Source organism: Semicossyphus pulcher, unplaced genomic scaffold, assembly GCF_022749685.1.
Source record: "Semicossyphus pulcher isolate SPU_LCO1_2020_fin unplaced genomic scaffold, fSemPul1.0.p SCAF_23, whole genome shotgun sequence".
NCBI classification, from domain to species: domain Eukaryota; kingdom Metazoa; phylum Chordata; class Actinopteri; order Labriformes; family Labridae; genus Semicossyphus; species Semicossyphus pulcher.
The window spans coordinates 15326862-15341887 of NW_027211697.1; the positions used below are offsets into that span (position 1 = coordinate 15326862).

The 15026-nt window shown below is 38.1% G+C and overlaps 1 pseudogene; it reads right to left on the reverse strand.

The window, feature by feature from the left end:
• Positions 1–632: 632 nt before the first annotated feature.
• On the reverse strand, positions 633–13172 carry LOC138602592 (immunoglobulin gamma-1 heavy chain-like; annotated as a pseudogene).
• Between the last annotated feature and the right edge of the window lie 1854 nt (positions 13173–15026).

Consider the following 15026-nt stretch of genomic DNA (forward strand, 5'->3'; position numbering starts at 1 on the left):
CAGATGCAATGGAGATGATAAACAGAGTAATGCAATAAATAACATGATAAAACAATTAAAATGTCAATAACAAGAAATAAGTGTTACGTATTAAAACATTTTTTGGTGAAATAGACATTTAGACAATAGATAGTAAGAACAATTAAATGGAAAAGCAAAAAATGGATCAACATCAATGGTTAATGACATTTAAACATTTTTGTTCAGCAGACATAAAGCTTTTGTAATTAAAACAAAGGAAAATACTTACACAATACTCTTAATAATGACTCTTAAGTTAATGAAAAAAAGTCAGACAAAATAAGTCTTACAGAAAGTTCACCTTGTTTCATTTAACCTGTGAAGACAAAGAAAACAAATGTTGAGTGAAAATGCACCAAAGTAATCAAAGTCCTGCTTTTCCAGTTAGGCCTACATTACTGTATAATAAAATATCACAATGAGTACTTGTCTGACATCTTCATAATTATGACCTTCATAGTTTAAGTAAAACGTTCAAAGCTAAATGTTGGTTTTTGGATTTCAAAGGTATTTGAGTCATTTTTTGTAGGGTTATATACTTTATAACCTTCGAGGTAAGACCAGATTTAAACAGTTGTTCGGTCAGTTAATTCAATAGACAACAACGCATTTTAAAAAGGCAGTATTGGCATGTGTCGAAACATGTTGAGGTGGACCAGGTTGTTCCCTTCATGCATTCTGTACCCAATGGACCTGACAATAGCTTTGGTTGAGTTTGGTTGAGCCATAGACTCGTGGGACACTTCACAGCTATACACTACATCACTCTGTTTCCACTGATCAAGGCTGAGCGATAACTGGCCATAAGCCGAATAGGATCCTTGGTTTTCTACAGGCTCTGTGGTATGGAACGTGTATGTTGAATCTGCTTTCTCGTCATCAACAAGCCAAGACACCAAAACCTCACGAGGGTAGAAGTCTTTCACATAGCAAGTCAAGGTCACCATTTCTTGTCTAGTATGTTCTACTGGAGCCAGCATAAACACTGAAGGACGCCGAGTCGGTCCTCCTGCAAGCATGAGAGAAACATTAAACCTCCTGCCACACATACAGTGCTGAAGAAAATCTCTGCTCCATAATCCACTGAGAAAGATCACTGGATTTGATGGCATGATTAGAAAAAATAAAGACAGCCCTTCAGTTTTCTTACCAATATTCCTTTCAAAGGGTTTCTTGAGCGGTTCATGTAAATCTGGATGAATAACAACACAGCTGGGTTTTATCCCCCGGGTCCAGTCCTCAAATGTGATCTCGAGTGGTACTCTGTAAAGGCCTCCACGTCCTTTTTTGTCCTTCGATTTGGCATTAGCGATTTCAGTTCCTTCCTCGTCCTCCCAACGTACCTCTTCTACTGATGGCGTATTTACCTTGACTTCACATACTATTGTTCCTTTTCCTTTTGAAAACAAGTCCTCCAGTGAAGGGTCTTTGATCACTACGTCAGCAGCTAATTCACTGCATCCGTCACCTTTGGGGCTGAGGAATAAGGGAAACATTATTGGACAGGAATGGCTGCAAACCAATGAGAATATAAACCATAGAAATTCACACAAAATGTTTCAATAATTAGTATTCATTTACTTACTAGAGGGAGAGGACGTCTGTTTGTAGGACACAGTGGATCTATTGGACGTTGCACCATTTTGACCTTTCCCTTCAAACTCGCATGTATAATTAATGCTCTCAGTCCATTCACTGGCTGGTACTTTGAGAACACTGTAAACACTGTACAGTCCATTAGCTGTCTTTTTCTCTGCAGAAGAGCTTTTCATCACATTTGCTTCATCGGCTATTGGTGCTTCATTTTTCAGCCATTTGATCTTTTTGATTACTTGGTGAAAAATCACTGGCAATGCAGGTGAAGGCAACCTCCTGATCCTCATAACATGAGACAAACACTTTAACATCTGGTATCTGATAAGGCATATCTGAAAAAAAAAAGATATAAACAAATATATGTATGCGCAAGCAGGGGATGTGTGTGTGTGCATGTGTGTGCATGTGTGTGTGTGTGTGTGTATATAATATATATATGCAGAAGCAGAGGTTCATGTAGTTTGATAAAACTCAAAGGATCTCTTTAGCTTGTTTTTAAAGTGCGCAGAAGGACTCGAGGAAAATACAATTGAACAGCAGAGCTCTGATGCTCGCTTCTGCATATACATTGACTGCTCAGGCAAGCAAACATGGAGTTAACTTGAACGTTAATTATCACCATAAAGGTTCAATCTATCTGCATCACTATGATTATGCAGATAGATGGAAAGAAGCAGAGCACACAACAATAATTTGTTCTTCAGCAGGTGCAGAGGGCATGCAGAATATTAGTAATAGATAATATAGACTGAGTCAGCAGCTGTATGTGCACGAGAAAGTGCCAACCTTCTCATTCCACCACACTGTTTGGTTAACCGGTCAGGTCTGCTCATTATGACATTAGAAACCTTAGAAACACTCTAACCTTTTAATAGCTAAATTATTTTTTGTGCTCTCCTTTGTGTTCACGTTCCTTCATAATTGAGTATATTGTAAAACAATTACAACAGTGATGGCTCACTTTTACTTTTACTTCAAACGTCAAAATATCAGCTCAGGATAAAGGTACAATGACGGGGTTAGTCTACCTCTGATAACACCTCTAAAGAACACAGTAATAAAACCAACTAGTAGAGACACATTACACCAATAACATTTATCAATGTATTATCATTATTGATTAGTGCACCGTAAGAAATGGATCTTATGTATTTGGTACTGTATTCTACTGTTATCTACTGGCAATACATGTACGCTTTGTGTCATCACAATCAATTTGAAAACCTTAAAATTGTTTCACAATGCTAAAATATGTTAACAGCTCTGCCATGTTAACCTGCTAAATTTCAAATCAACTACTATAAAGGCATTTATATATGACTAAACACAAGACTTACGTGGCTTGATGAATGTCCCCCGTCCTGTTCCTGCTGTATTTGTCACAACACATTGGAAGGGCTTCATGTTGTCCCAGTCCTGTCTGCTCACTTTGAGTTGACTGACTCCCGTATAAACATTGTCTTTCAGTACTGGAGGATACTGAGTGAATTCCCGCAAGTTAGACCCCTGTTTGTTCCATGTGTAGGTCACTGAGGACGGTGTGAAGCCAGTGGCAAGGCAGCCAAGAGTGACCAGGTCACCAGTCCCAGAATCACATTGTATCAGAGGATACACGGTTGGCTTGGAAACACATGCTAACAAAGTAGAAACAAAAATGCCGTTAAAAAAGTGAAGTGAACATTTAAAATAAGATATTTTTCATCAAACATAAGTTAACAATGGAATGAAGTTGGCTTACTTCATCAAAAGCATAGCAAAGCATTGCAATCAAGGATACATTTTAATACCTTAACCTTTTCATATGTTGAATGAGAGAAGTGCGCTCCGTACATACATCTTTATCTTATCACATTTCTTTAGATGTTATTTGATGAACTAGCCTCCCTCAGTAATATCATTTGTGGTCTACTCTTTTTAAAATATAAATGGCGATAACTTTTAGTCCGTAACTTTGATGATAATCATTGTTATTTTTTCAAAGTTAAATGGAGTGTAGCTGTACATTTGACAAACATACAGTACTGAGTTTATGGCATCATATCATTTTGTTAACTTTAACTTTTGTTTAAATTAGGCAAATATGTTTGAGATTAAACAGTATTCTTACCTGATGTAACAGTTACCATTGTACCCTTTCCCCAGTAGTCAAAAGCTTCATAGTAACACAGCGCTGAAATTACTGAACCACTAGTCTGAAAAGGCTGTCTACTAACGTTGAGAGCTACTCTACTCTACTCTAACTTTTAATAATGCTCGCTTTGTCATATATTTTCTTCCAATGAAATAAAATACACTTAGTATAAATCTTCACCAGTGTCTTCAGAGAATTTTTACCGGCAAACAGATGTTTTTTTTTTTTTACCCTTATAGTAAAACACTTTCATTTTGTGACACTCCAAATCTTTAGAGGTTTTAGCAATTTAAATGTAACTTAAAAAGGGATTTAGCAGTGCAAATCTTACCTGATGACACCGTTACCATAGTGCCTTTTCCCCAGTAGTCGAAAGCACCCCAGTTGTCACAGTTCAGAAAGTCATAAGGACTTAACACGAAAACTTACTTTTTACTGTAATATCCCTTAATAATAACTTCTCATCAAACAGTTTGATTTGAACTGTTGCCAAAACCAAAGTAAGATATAAACCTGTCCATAGAACTACCAGCCAGGAGTTTTAATATTATCAGAGATTCTATGCCAGCCTACAAAATACTGTTGGCTATGATATCCTTGTTCAACACTTGTGACCACATGAAAAAAGATGAAATTGCATTAGTAATGGGATCAATGGGAGTTTCATTCACTAATCAAACATATTAAAATCACTTACCTGAAGTGACAGTGACCATAGTGCCTTTTCCCCAGTAGTCAAAAGCCCAGTTGTCACAGTTCAACAAATAATTAACCGCTGCATACAAAAACCTGGATCTCAAGCATCTACATGTTCCATAGTGTGTGATTTTGTAATAATCTACCCTATTACATAGTTACATTGGCCTCTGCACTTACCAACTTTGAAATTGGATCCGCTCAGTTTAAATTGAGTCTATGGATTTTAACACCTTTAACATACAGTATTCCAGATATACATTAACTTACGGTGTCAAAACTGGATTTCCTAATTCTGCTTCAAAATCAAACAAACAAATTAAAAAGACAAAAAAAGTGTTTGGCTTACCTGATGTGACTGTAACCATCGTTCCTTTTCCCCAGATGTCAAAAGCACCGTCACAGTGTGATATGTGAACACATCCAACATACAAAAACAAGCACCTCAAAGACTCCCTTCAAGCCACTGAGGTCAAAATACCTTATATTTAACTGTGTAATCACCAAATTGTCATTATCAAGACCAAAATGAATTATTTTACCTGATGTGACGGTCACCATGGTTCCTTTTCCCCAGATGTCAAAAGCATTGTCACAGTGTGATATGTCAACACATCCAACATACAAAAACAAGCACCTCAAAGACGCCTTTCACGCCACTGAGGTCAAATTATGTGATATCAATGACATTTTAAATGTAAGGAGAGGTTTCAATTGAACTATAGTACGAAAATACTTGGGAGCTTGTATCATATTCTAAATTGTTGTACTTACTCAGTAAATTAGTGTATATATGTAATATTTACTCTGATCTTATGTTTTAACTAAAGATTAAATGTTAGTTTGAGTACAGTTTTAACCAACATACATTTTTATAATGAAAAAAACCATGAAAAGCAAACATGTTTCACTGACTAAAGCAATCCCCAATGTACCATTTATTAACCACTTCCCTAAAGGTATTCCTTTCCTGTGGTGGGGCTTATATAAAACTAAGTGTTTGCCAACAGTTGGTGTACAGCTTTATCACATCCTCCTGTCACCTTCAGTTACTGCAGCGTGGATAACCAGATATACTTGATTTAGCTGCATTACTTGGACATGGATATAGGTTTATGATATCGGGCTGTCATATCCACTCAATCATCCACAACATCCATACTGAAAGTATCTCATGTTTTAGTCCATTAACTTTTTAGGTTTAGGTAACGTATGGATTTTAGTCATTCTGACTCAGTTCTTACTGGAGGATTTTTAATTATTCTCGGTTGTGAATCTTCAAGAAGCAATGTCAAAACAGCTTACAAGCTTTTTCTGTTTAACTTGGCAACTATTATCAGGATCTCCATTCATCATGTCATGGTTCAGATTTGGCAAAAGGTTGGGCAAACCAAAACATCGGAAGGTGTCCCTTTAAGCTCTTGTAGCGATCTGGGTCAAATAACACCGCCCAATATTCCTTGTGTTCATTCACACAGTCAGCAGCCACAATCATTCAATAACCCAATCACACCCTCCCAAAATAACCATGCAGTGGAAAACCCAGAAATATCTTTATATACTGTATGTCAGAGGCTAATGTGTTGTTTGTTGAGTGGAGGAGAGGAACGCCAGCTTACCAGGAAACTATTTTTGTTCTTTATTTTTGGTATTTATCAGACTTGACTCTGACTGGCACCCCACATTTTTATATTTATTCAAACCTGCTAGACTCTATATTATTGTGACAACATTCCTATAATAAAAAAACTATTACAAAATAGTTTAAAATGAACTCCACATCTTCCAACTACATCAATGCATAAGTAATAATAATCAAATATTTAACAGTCAGTGGAAGGTGTTCTCTTTTCTATTTCTGTAATATTTTAGGGTTTATTTAGGCTTCTTTAGATGTATCATGTCCTCGTTCAGGGCTTTGTATTAACAATGCCAGATTAAGTTCATTATTACAAGACAATTGCAAAATTTGTTTTAGTGTTATTCAGCTGGTAATTTAGCAACTTCAACTGTTGAGTATAGGTTTCCTGGGAGAAAGGCTACACTCAGAACAATTTAATAGGACAAAGACATTCAACTCACAATTTGCGGTCATAAAGCTCGGTGCTGGGAAATATACTGAGGTTGTTTTTAAGTACAATTTATGAAATGTATGTATATATATATATACACTGAACAAAAATATAAACGCAACACTTTTGTTTTTGCTCCCATTTTTCATGAGCTGAACTCAAAGATCTAAGACTTGTTCTATGAACACAAAAGGCCGATTTTTCTCAAATATTGTTCACAAATTTGTCTAAATCAGTGTTAATGAGCACTTCTCCTTTGCCGAGATAATCCATCCACCTCCCAGGTGTGGCATATCAAGATGCTGACTAGACAACATGATTATTGCACAGGTGAGCCTTAGGCTGGCCACAATAAAAGGCCACTCTAAAATGTGCAGTTTTACTGTATTGGGGGGGGTTCGGGGGGGGTCAGAAAACCAGTCAGTATCTGGTGTGACCACCATTTGCCTCACGCAGTGCAACACATCTCCTTCGCATAGAGTTGATCAGGTTGTTGATTGCTGCCTGTGGAATGTTGGTCCACTCCTCTTCAATGGCTGTGCCAAGTTGTGGGTGACATGTCCGGTGAGTATGCTGGCCATGCAAGAACTGGGATGTTTTCAGCTTCCAGGAATTGTGCACAGATCCTTGCAACATGGGGCCGTGCATTATCATGCTGCAACATGAGGTGATGGTCGTGGATGAATGGCACAACAATGGGCCTCAGGATCTCGTCATGGTATCTCTGTGCATTCAAAATGCCATCAATAAAATGCAGCTGTGTTCGTTGTCTTTCAGTCTGTTTCAGTTTGGTATTCAGCATGAGGCCAAAGTGTACTGACATTTCCCTTATTCTTTTGATAGCTTGTTCAGCATCAATTGAATTTAACAATGTATTCATGTTAGTATTAGTGTATTTAAAGTAATGAATACAAAATAGTAGTGTAGTAGTGACCCAACATGTATTGGGTCCTTTCATTTTAGATTCAAACTTCAGTAATGTACTGTCACTTTAAACATGCAGTAGTACATAAGAAAGATAAACTGTGAAAAAAGTCATGTTCCTCTGGCTCCTCCTACTGCTCCTAATGGCATTTGTAGGAATCCAACGCTCAAACGCCCGAAACACACAACCAATCAGAGCCGAGCAGTCTCTGAGGCTGCTTTTAATTGCACGCTGCACATCACCAATTCTCCGTGCATGCTCACATTGTCAGGCTTAATTACTTCAGTGTGCGCAGCATGAGCCAGCTTGTGTCCACAATGGCTAGAAATCACAACCACAGGGAACCATCTTACCTACTGCAGCTTTAACAGACCACATTTAATTCTCATATCTTTTGCGTAGACCTGGCGTCTGGGCTAATACACGGCAAAATTTGGGCTGTCCGTGATAATTCAGTAGACGTCTATTTGAAGACTTTGATTAAACGTTTGTGTTTGGACCAGATTTCACCTGCTTCTGTCACAAGATTCATCACACATTGACACACATTTACAGCAACTTTCAAGTCTCATAGTGGCTAAAATGATTATGTAAGTGAGCAGTGCATCACAGTAACCCAAAAAAAATGTTGCAGAAAAGGATCGACTGGGATTCCATCACTGCATGCATGTATTCAAGCTGAGCTCTTATCCCTGTCGGCTACCGGACACTTTGTCTAATCACATGTCCCTTAGGTATTAATGAACTACGTCAGCATCCAGGGATCGTTCAGCATTCACAGTCAGAGCTGCACAGCCAAAGAACCTGAGCATGCGCACTCTTCTTTTTTCTTCTTCTGTGGAAAAGGTTCCAAACTGTTCCCTTTATGATGTCTCTGAATGTAATTATTAACATCACACAGCCCATAAAGCGCGGTGTTTATGGTTTTTGTATGTAAAATAAAATGTGTTGAAATTACATCTTTGTGTGGAGCGTATTTCACATACCACTGCCAAATGATTTTTGAGAAATGAAGCTATGTCATTACTTTCATCACCCTTTCATTGCTTTGATGAACAAATTAACAAAATGATTAAACAAAAATGTGTTTCTGAAACGTTGATGTCATAACAGTACTAACTAACTAATCTACTTCATTAAAATTCGGGCTGAAATTTGCTACACATAGCCAGACTAAATCGGGCCTATATCGAGCCCATCTGTTTAAATGACGGCTTTTGCTTGCTGGGTTATGTCAGGCCTGTCTCAAGGTCCAATTCCCAAAGCATATTGTGTTAATGATAATCAAGCACAAACACAAGCATAAAGTTTCTCTTCTCCGTGCAGTTTGCTCTTAGTTTATGTATGATTGAGGAGAGGAGCTGTCCGCACCTCCACTCTCACAGATGATGAGCTGGATGGGGAGGAGGCACCTCTCACCAGTTTACTGTGAAGTCATTAAGACATTACTATTATTGTTAATACCAGGTGTTAAATCAGTACAGGCTGTCCAAGGCTTACCCCCCGCACATACAGACACACTTTCAAAACAAGACGTACAACGCGGATGAATGCCGTACACTCGCATTTTCACTTGCACCCGACACTTTTGGCTCTTACCAGCCTGTCGACATCAGGAACTAGTTTCTGAGCAGTGGCTATTTTCATTATGTCACTTAGATGTCCGTGCGTCAGCCGACTGCACAGTCTGGACTTCTTAAGGTTGCACTCACAAAATTACCCAGCAAGCAATTTTGCAGCTAATAGAAGTCTAATTGCCGTCTATACGTAGAGCGGGTGTCTGGGCTAAAACACAGCAAAGTTTGGGCAGTAGACGTACAAAGTGCCTATGTGGCAGAATTGAGCTCCATCAGGATGAGAGCGAAGCTGCAGCTTCGAGAATCTATGACCATTATTTAAAACGAGGCCACGATTTACTATCTCATGTGCACGAGAGTAATGACACAATACTGAATTGTATTTGTGCTATGCTATACAGTACCATTTATAATTAATGGTAGCCCACTTTCTTTTCTATATAATATTTACTACAGTTTAACTGACAACTGAAATTACAAATGAAAGATTTAACTTTATTATCATGGTCTTACCATCATCCTTCATCTTCATCATTGATGAAGAGTTCAGTATTTTTTTAGGTAAATTAATGTTTAAACAATGTTTACAGTGTTTTCATAAAATGAACATGAACTTAATACATAAGAATACAGCCACAGCTATTTCTGCAAAGCCACAGAGTCACAACAGCATTATGTTATCCTTTAACTTTTAAAACATTTCATTTATAAATCTTATGGATATATAACTTCAACTCTAAAACATTTGATTATAAAGTTTCAAACATGTTTCCAACATTATGATGACTTTGGCATCACAAGTAAATAATACAGTCCTGTTCTTTTGTTCTGTAAAGCTGAGGCAGTTTGGTGCATGTTTAGAGGGTGAAAGGTGGTGGTGGTGGGGGGTGGAGATCAGTGTCTCTCTAAGCTTATTTATTTGGCATCAATGGCAAATTTTTCTTTATAAATATAAGCATCTCTGCATTTTTGGCAGACCGCTTGTTCCTCTTGTCATCAACACTATCCCCTGCTGTGCTGAAAAGTCTTTTGCTATCTACACTTGTGCATGGTGCACCGAGGTAGGCTCGTGCTGCTTGTCACCAAGTAAAACCGCCAGACCGGTGACGCCATTTTAGTGTCGCTGAGAGAAATTGTTTTTTTGCATCATCTGATCAACTCTTATGATCGCCCTTTAATACAGGCCACTGATCAAACCAGTTAGTATATCGGCTGATCACGATCGGTGGCCGACCAATTGGGGCACCGTTAGAATGAACATGACAGTTAATCACAATCAGTATTGCAAAAATGTGTTCCAAGTGTCCCATGTGGTGCTGGCAAATAGAGGAAGTAGTTTTTGTACGACTCTCCTGTTATTGTCTCTCACTGTGGCTCTCTGGCACAGTAATACACAGCAGTGTCTTCAGTCTTCAGACTGTTCATCTGCAGATGCAGCTGCTGTCTGCTGTTGTCTCTGGAGATGGTGAACCGGCCTTGAACTGACTGAGAGTAGTAGATGCTGCTACCATCAGCAGCGATCCACTCCAGTCCTTTTCCAGGAGCCTGTCTGACCCAGGCCATCTCATAGCTGCCGAATGAGAATCCAGAGGCTGTACAGGTCAGTCTGTGGGATTCTCCAGGACGTTTAACCACTGGTTCAGATTGTGTCAGAGTCTGACCATCAACACCTGGAGAGAGGATAAAAACATCAAGTGAAATCAGCTGCTGACAGATATATACGCTATGTAACATGAATATAGTGATGATCTTCACCTGCCCAGCAGACAGTTAACAGCAGCAGTCCTGTCCTGTAGTCCATCATGTTAAACTGTGTGTCCACTGTTCTCTGTCCTCCTCTCTGCAGTCACATAAGTAGAGGAGGAAGACATCACAGTTTGCATTGACTCCTCCTCACAGGGAGGATAAACCTGGATCAGAGTTGATCTGTTCCTTTAATTTTTCACAGAGTTTGATGTAAAGTTCTGATAAAACTCAAAATCAAGCAGCCAAAGAGACATTTAGTATTTGTAGGTCAGTGTTTTGATGGATTAGTAGTTTACATCATCAGACCAGGTGACATAGGAACATGGGCTTGATTTGGACAAATGAACCATCATCAGTCGTTGTGTTCATGTCACGTAAGACAAATCAAGTAACCTGTATCAAACTCAGTCAGTCCTAGACTGCCCTCTAGAGTTTGAAGAACACTTTGTAACACGACAAAATTGTATCAGTGCAGTTATTATAGAATGTTTATGTAGTTTAATGTTAGAGTTGGTACTGTAGTGGCTGCAGAGTCCTTGTTGGAAGGTTTAGAAGGTCCGGGCTCCTCAGCAGCAGCAGAGCTACAGAAAACATGCTTTATGTAAAACGTGCTGTGAACTCCACTGACAGCCTGATGTGAAGCTTTTATAGCCAGTAAATTTGATATTGAAACATTATTTTATTTATGTTCATATTGCAAACAACCAAAAGCATCATTAATATGATTCTTAATGTCAATTTTAACATTCACGGACAATATAAAATGTGTTTATTAAAATCAGCGTTGCTGTAACAATGAAGATGAGCACTAACGGAAACTAAAGGAGCAGCCATGAATAGAAACTAGAAACCAGCAAGAGGAGAAGACACTTTATGTCCTTATAAGGCAACACACAAGGAGGCTTATTTACATCCATGGGACAGTAAAGTTTATTAAAATGTTTTCTCTCCGTCTCACAGAAAGAGTTGGTGAAACTTCAGTCATATCAAACGTAATGAGATTGATGTTTAAATCACATGTTTTATGTCCTAAATAATAAACACCACCATGACTTTGGCTAAAGACCGGTTCAGTCTCTAATGCACGTATGATTCTGATAACTTATCAGTTTGATATTTTTTAGTATGTTCTCAAAAAGGAACTGACTTTCAGAGACGAGGAACACTGAGCAAAGTAATCAACCTCATTTGTATAAGTTGTTGAATGCTTAAATATTTAATAATGTATCGTGGAGTTTGTTACTGTGACAACATACACTATTTTATCAGTGATTGGAACATTGTCTATTATTTCCAATGTTCTAAAGACTGTTTCTGTTGTTGCTGTAACAGTGAACTGATGTTGAAATCTTTGGTGGTCTGAGGGCTCCTCCTGTGGTGGCTTCATGTTAGTGTTCACAAGGGGAGAAACTGTTTTTATCGATGATACTTGGTGCTCAAATATTGTTAAATAATAATAAATAATAATAAAAGTTAATAATATTTCCCAGATGTCAAGTTTTTAAAGTTCAGATTTCAGCATAAAGTTATCAGCACTATCTTGTTGCTGCCGTTTACATTCCCCCAAACAACAAATCCAAAAAGAGTGCAACAGAATTATAATTTTAATTGTGCTAATGAACCAGTGTATTAGTATGTAAATAACTCAAATATGACAATGTATCTTTTTCTATTCTACTTTAAACAATGTGTCCTTTTGTTCTGTGTGTTGCAGGAATGGGCTAAAACATTGAATCATTGTGGAACTCTGTTGTGCAATGACAAATGAATGATGTTGAATTCTTGATGGAAACGACTTTAACATTCAGACGAATGAGATTAAACAAGACTTCAACATTGAATCTATAATAAGAATTTACATTATGGCACATCAGTATTACAAACATATGTTCCAACTGTCCCCAGTGATGGTTGTAAACAGAGGAAGTAGTTTTTGTACGACTCTCCTGTTATTGTCTCTCACTGTGTCTCTTCTGGCACAGTAATACACAGCAGTGTCTTCAGTCTTCAGACTGTTCATCTGCAGATACACCTGCTGTCTGCTGTTGTCTCTGGAGATGGTGAACCGGCCTTGAACTGACTGAGAGTAGTATTTGCTACCACCACTGCTGCTGATGTAAGCGATCCACTCCAGTCCTTTTCCAGGAGCCTGTCTGACCCAGGCCATCTCATAGCTGCTGAATGTGAATCCAGAGGCTGTACAGGTCAGTCTGTGGGATTCTCCAGGACGTTTAACCACTGGTTCAGATTCTGTCAGAGTCTGACCATCAACACCTGGAGAGAGGATAAAAACATCAAGTGAAATCAGCTGCTGACAGATATATACGCTATGTAACATGAATATAGTGATGATCTTCACCTGCCCAGCAGACAGTTAACAGCAGCAGTCCTGTCCTGTAGTCCATCATGTTAAACTGTGTGTCCACTGTTCTCTGTCCTCCTCTCTGCAGTCACATAAGTAGAGGAGGAAGACATCACAGTTTGCATTGACTCCTCCTCACAGAGAGAACATCTCTTTGTATTGACCAGTCATATTTGATCATATTTTCCTCTGTTTTAACAGCAGTATGGTCGGGCAAAGCCATGAGTAAATCAACACAAAAAACACTGATGTTAAAAGAGTTCATGTGAAAACTGAAGATTAACAGCTTTCTTCTTCTCTGAACATCAAATTAAACTCAGTTTCCCACTCTTTAAAATGTGTTTAGATGTTTGGATGTCTCTTCAAACCGCTGTAAAGAGGTGGTTACTGTTTGTTTTTGACTTTCTTTGTGTAGAATTATGTTTCATTTTGCTTATTTTAACGGAAGCCTCAGAATTTCCATCACAAATGCCCACTCCACTGTAGATATTGCAGTAATAATAATAAAGGGCTTTAACATGTTGAATACACATGGACACAGTTTAATCACATTAATTAAAATGAATTTAATCAGCATTGAAACAGGACACAATCTTTCATAAGTGTCTGTGAACATTTCTTACAAGTAAAAACTGAAATTATTTCACTGTTTTTGTGAAGTTGGACCTGAATTAAACCTTCCAACAAATAAAAGAAAAGAAAAAACATTCAATAACCATCATTTTAATCACTGACAGATAATAACACTCAGTTTTTATGAAGTGATGCTGAGAGAACTGAATGTTCCCAGTGATGGTTGTAAACAGAGGAAGTAGTTTTTGTACGACTCTCCTGTTATTGTCTCTCACTGTGGCTCTCTGGCACAGTAATACACAGCAGTGTCTTCAGGCTGCACATTCTGTCCGTTTAGAGTTGCTGTGTTGCTGGAAGAGTCTAAGTCGATACTGAACTTGTTCTTCAGTGAATCTTTGTAGTGAGTGCCTCCAGTGTATTTAATTCCAATCCACTCCAGTCCTTTCCCTGCAGGCTGTCTGATCCAGGCTGTCCAGTAGCTGCTAAGAGAATAAGAGACCTGACAGGTGATGGTCAGACGTTGACCTGGCTGCACAGTCACAGAGGCTGGCTGTGTCAACTGTTCACACTTCACACCTGTTAAAATAAAGAACATGTTTTGTAAGAAATTATCAAGTTAAAGTGCAAAAGAAGAACTGTTGACTTTGACAAATCCAGAGAGACTCACATCCAGCTGCCAACAGCAGCAGCAGAGCTACAGAAAACATGCTTTATGTTAAAGTGACGTGCTGTGAACTCCACTGACAGCCTGATGTGAAGCTTTTATAGCCGAGTAACAAGGAAGCTCACTGAGTTTGCATAGAATCAAACATATGAAGCATCAGTGTTGGTTTAAGTGGAGCCAATAGAAGAGTCTGTTCACTGCTTTTATATCTGCAGACTGGAAACATAATAATAATGTAATTTATTTTCATATTGAGAACAACAATAAGGATAATTATTCCTCTTATGAATATTAACATTAACATTCAGGGATAATAGAAAATGTATTCATTAAAATCAGCATTGCTATAATGAAGATGAGCACCAATGGAGTCTAAAGGAGCAGCTGTCTATCTGTTACTTTATGAGCCACATTTACAGTAAGTTTAATAATAAGTTTACAAATGATTAAAATCCACTTTAAATATTACTTCAGCAGTTTTCCTGACAGAATTTATCACCGGTCGCCTGCTACATTAAATTTATGATTGACTTTGAACATTTATAAACAGCTTTGTTTCTAATTGTAGCATTTATGAATTAATGTATTTTCTCACTAACTCTACTCATTTGCTGCTAACAGAAATACAGTGACGTCAGTCAGCATCATGTAAATAGTAGTCAT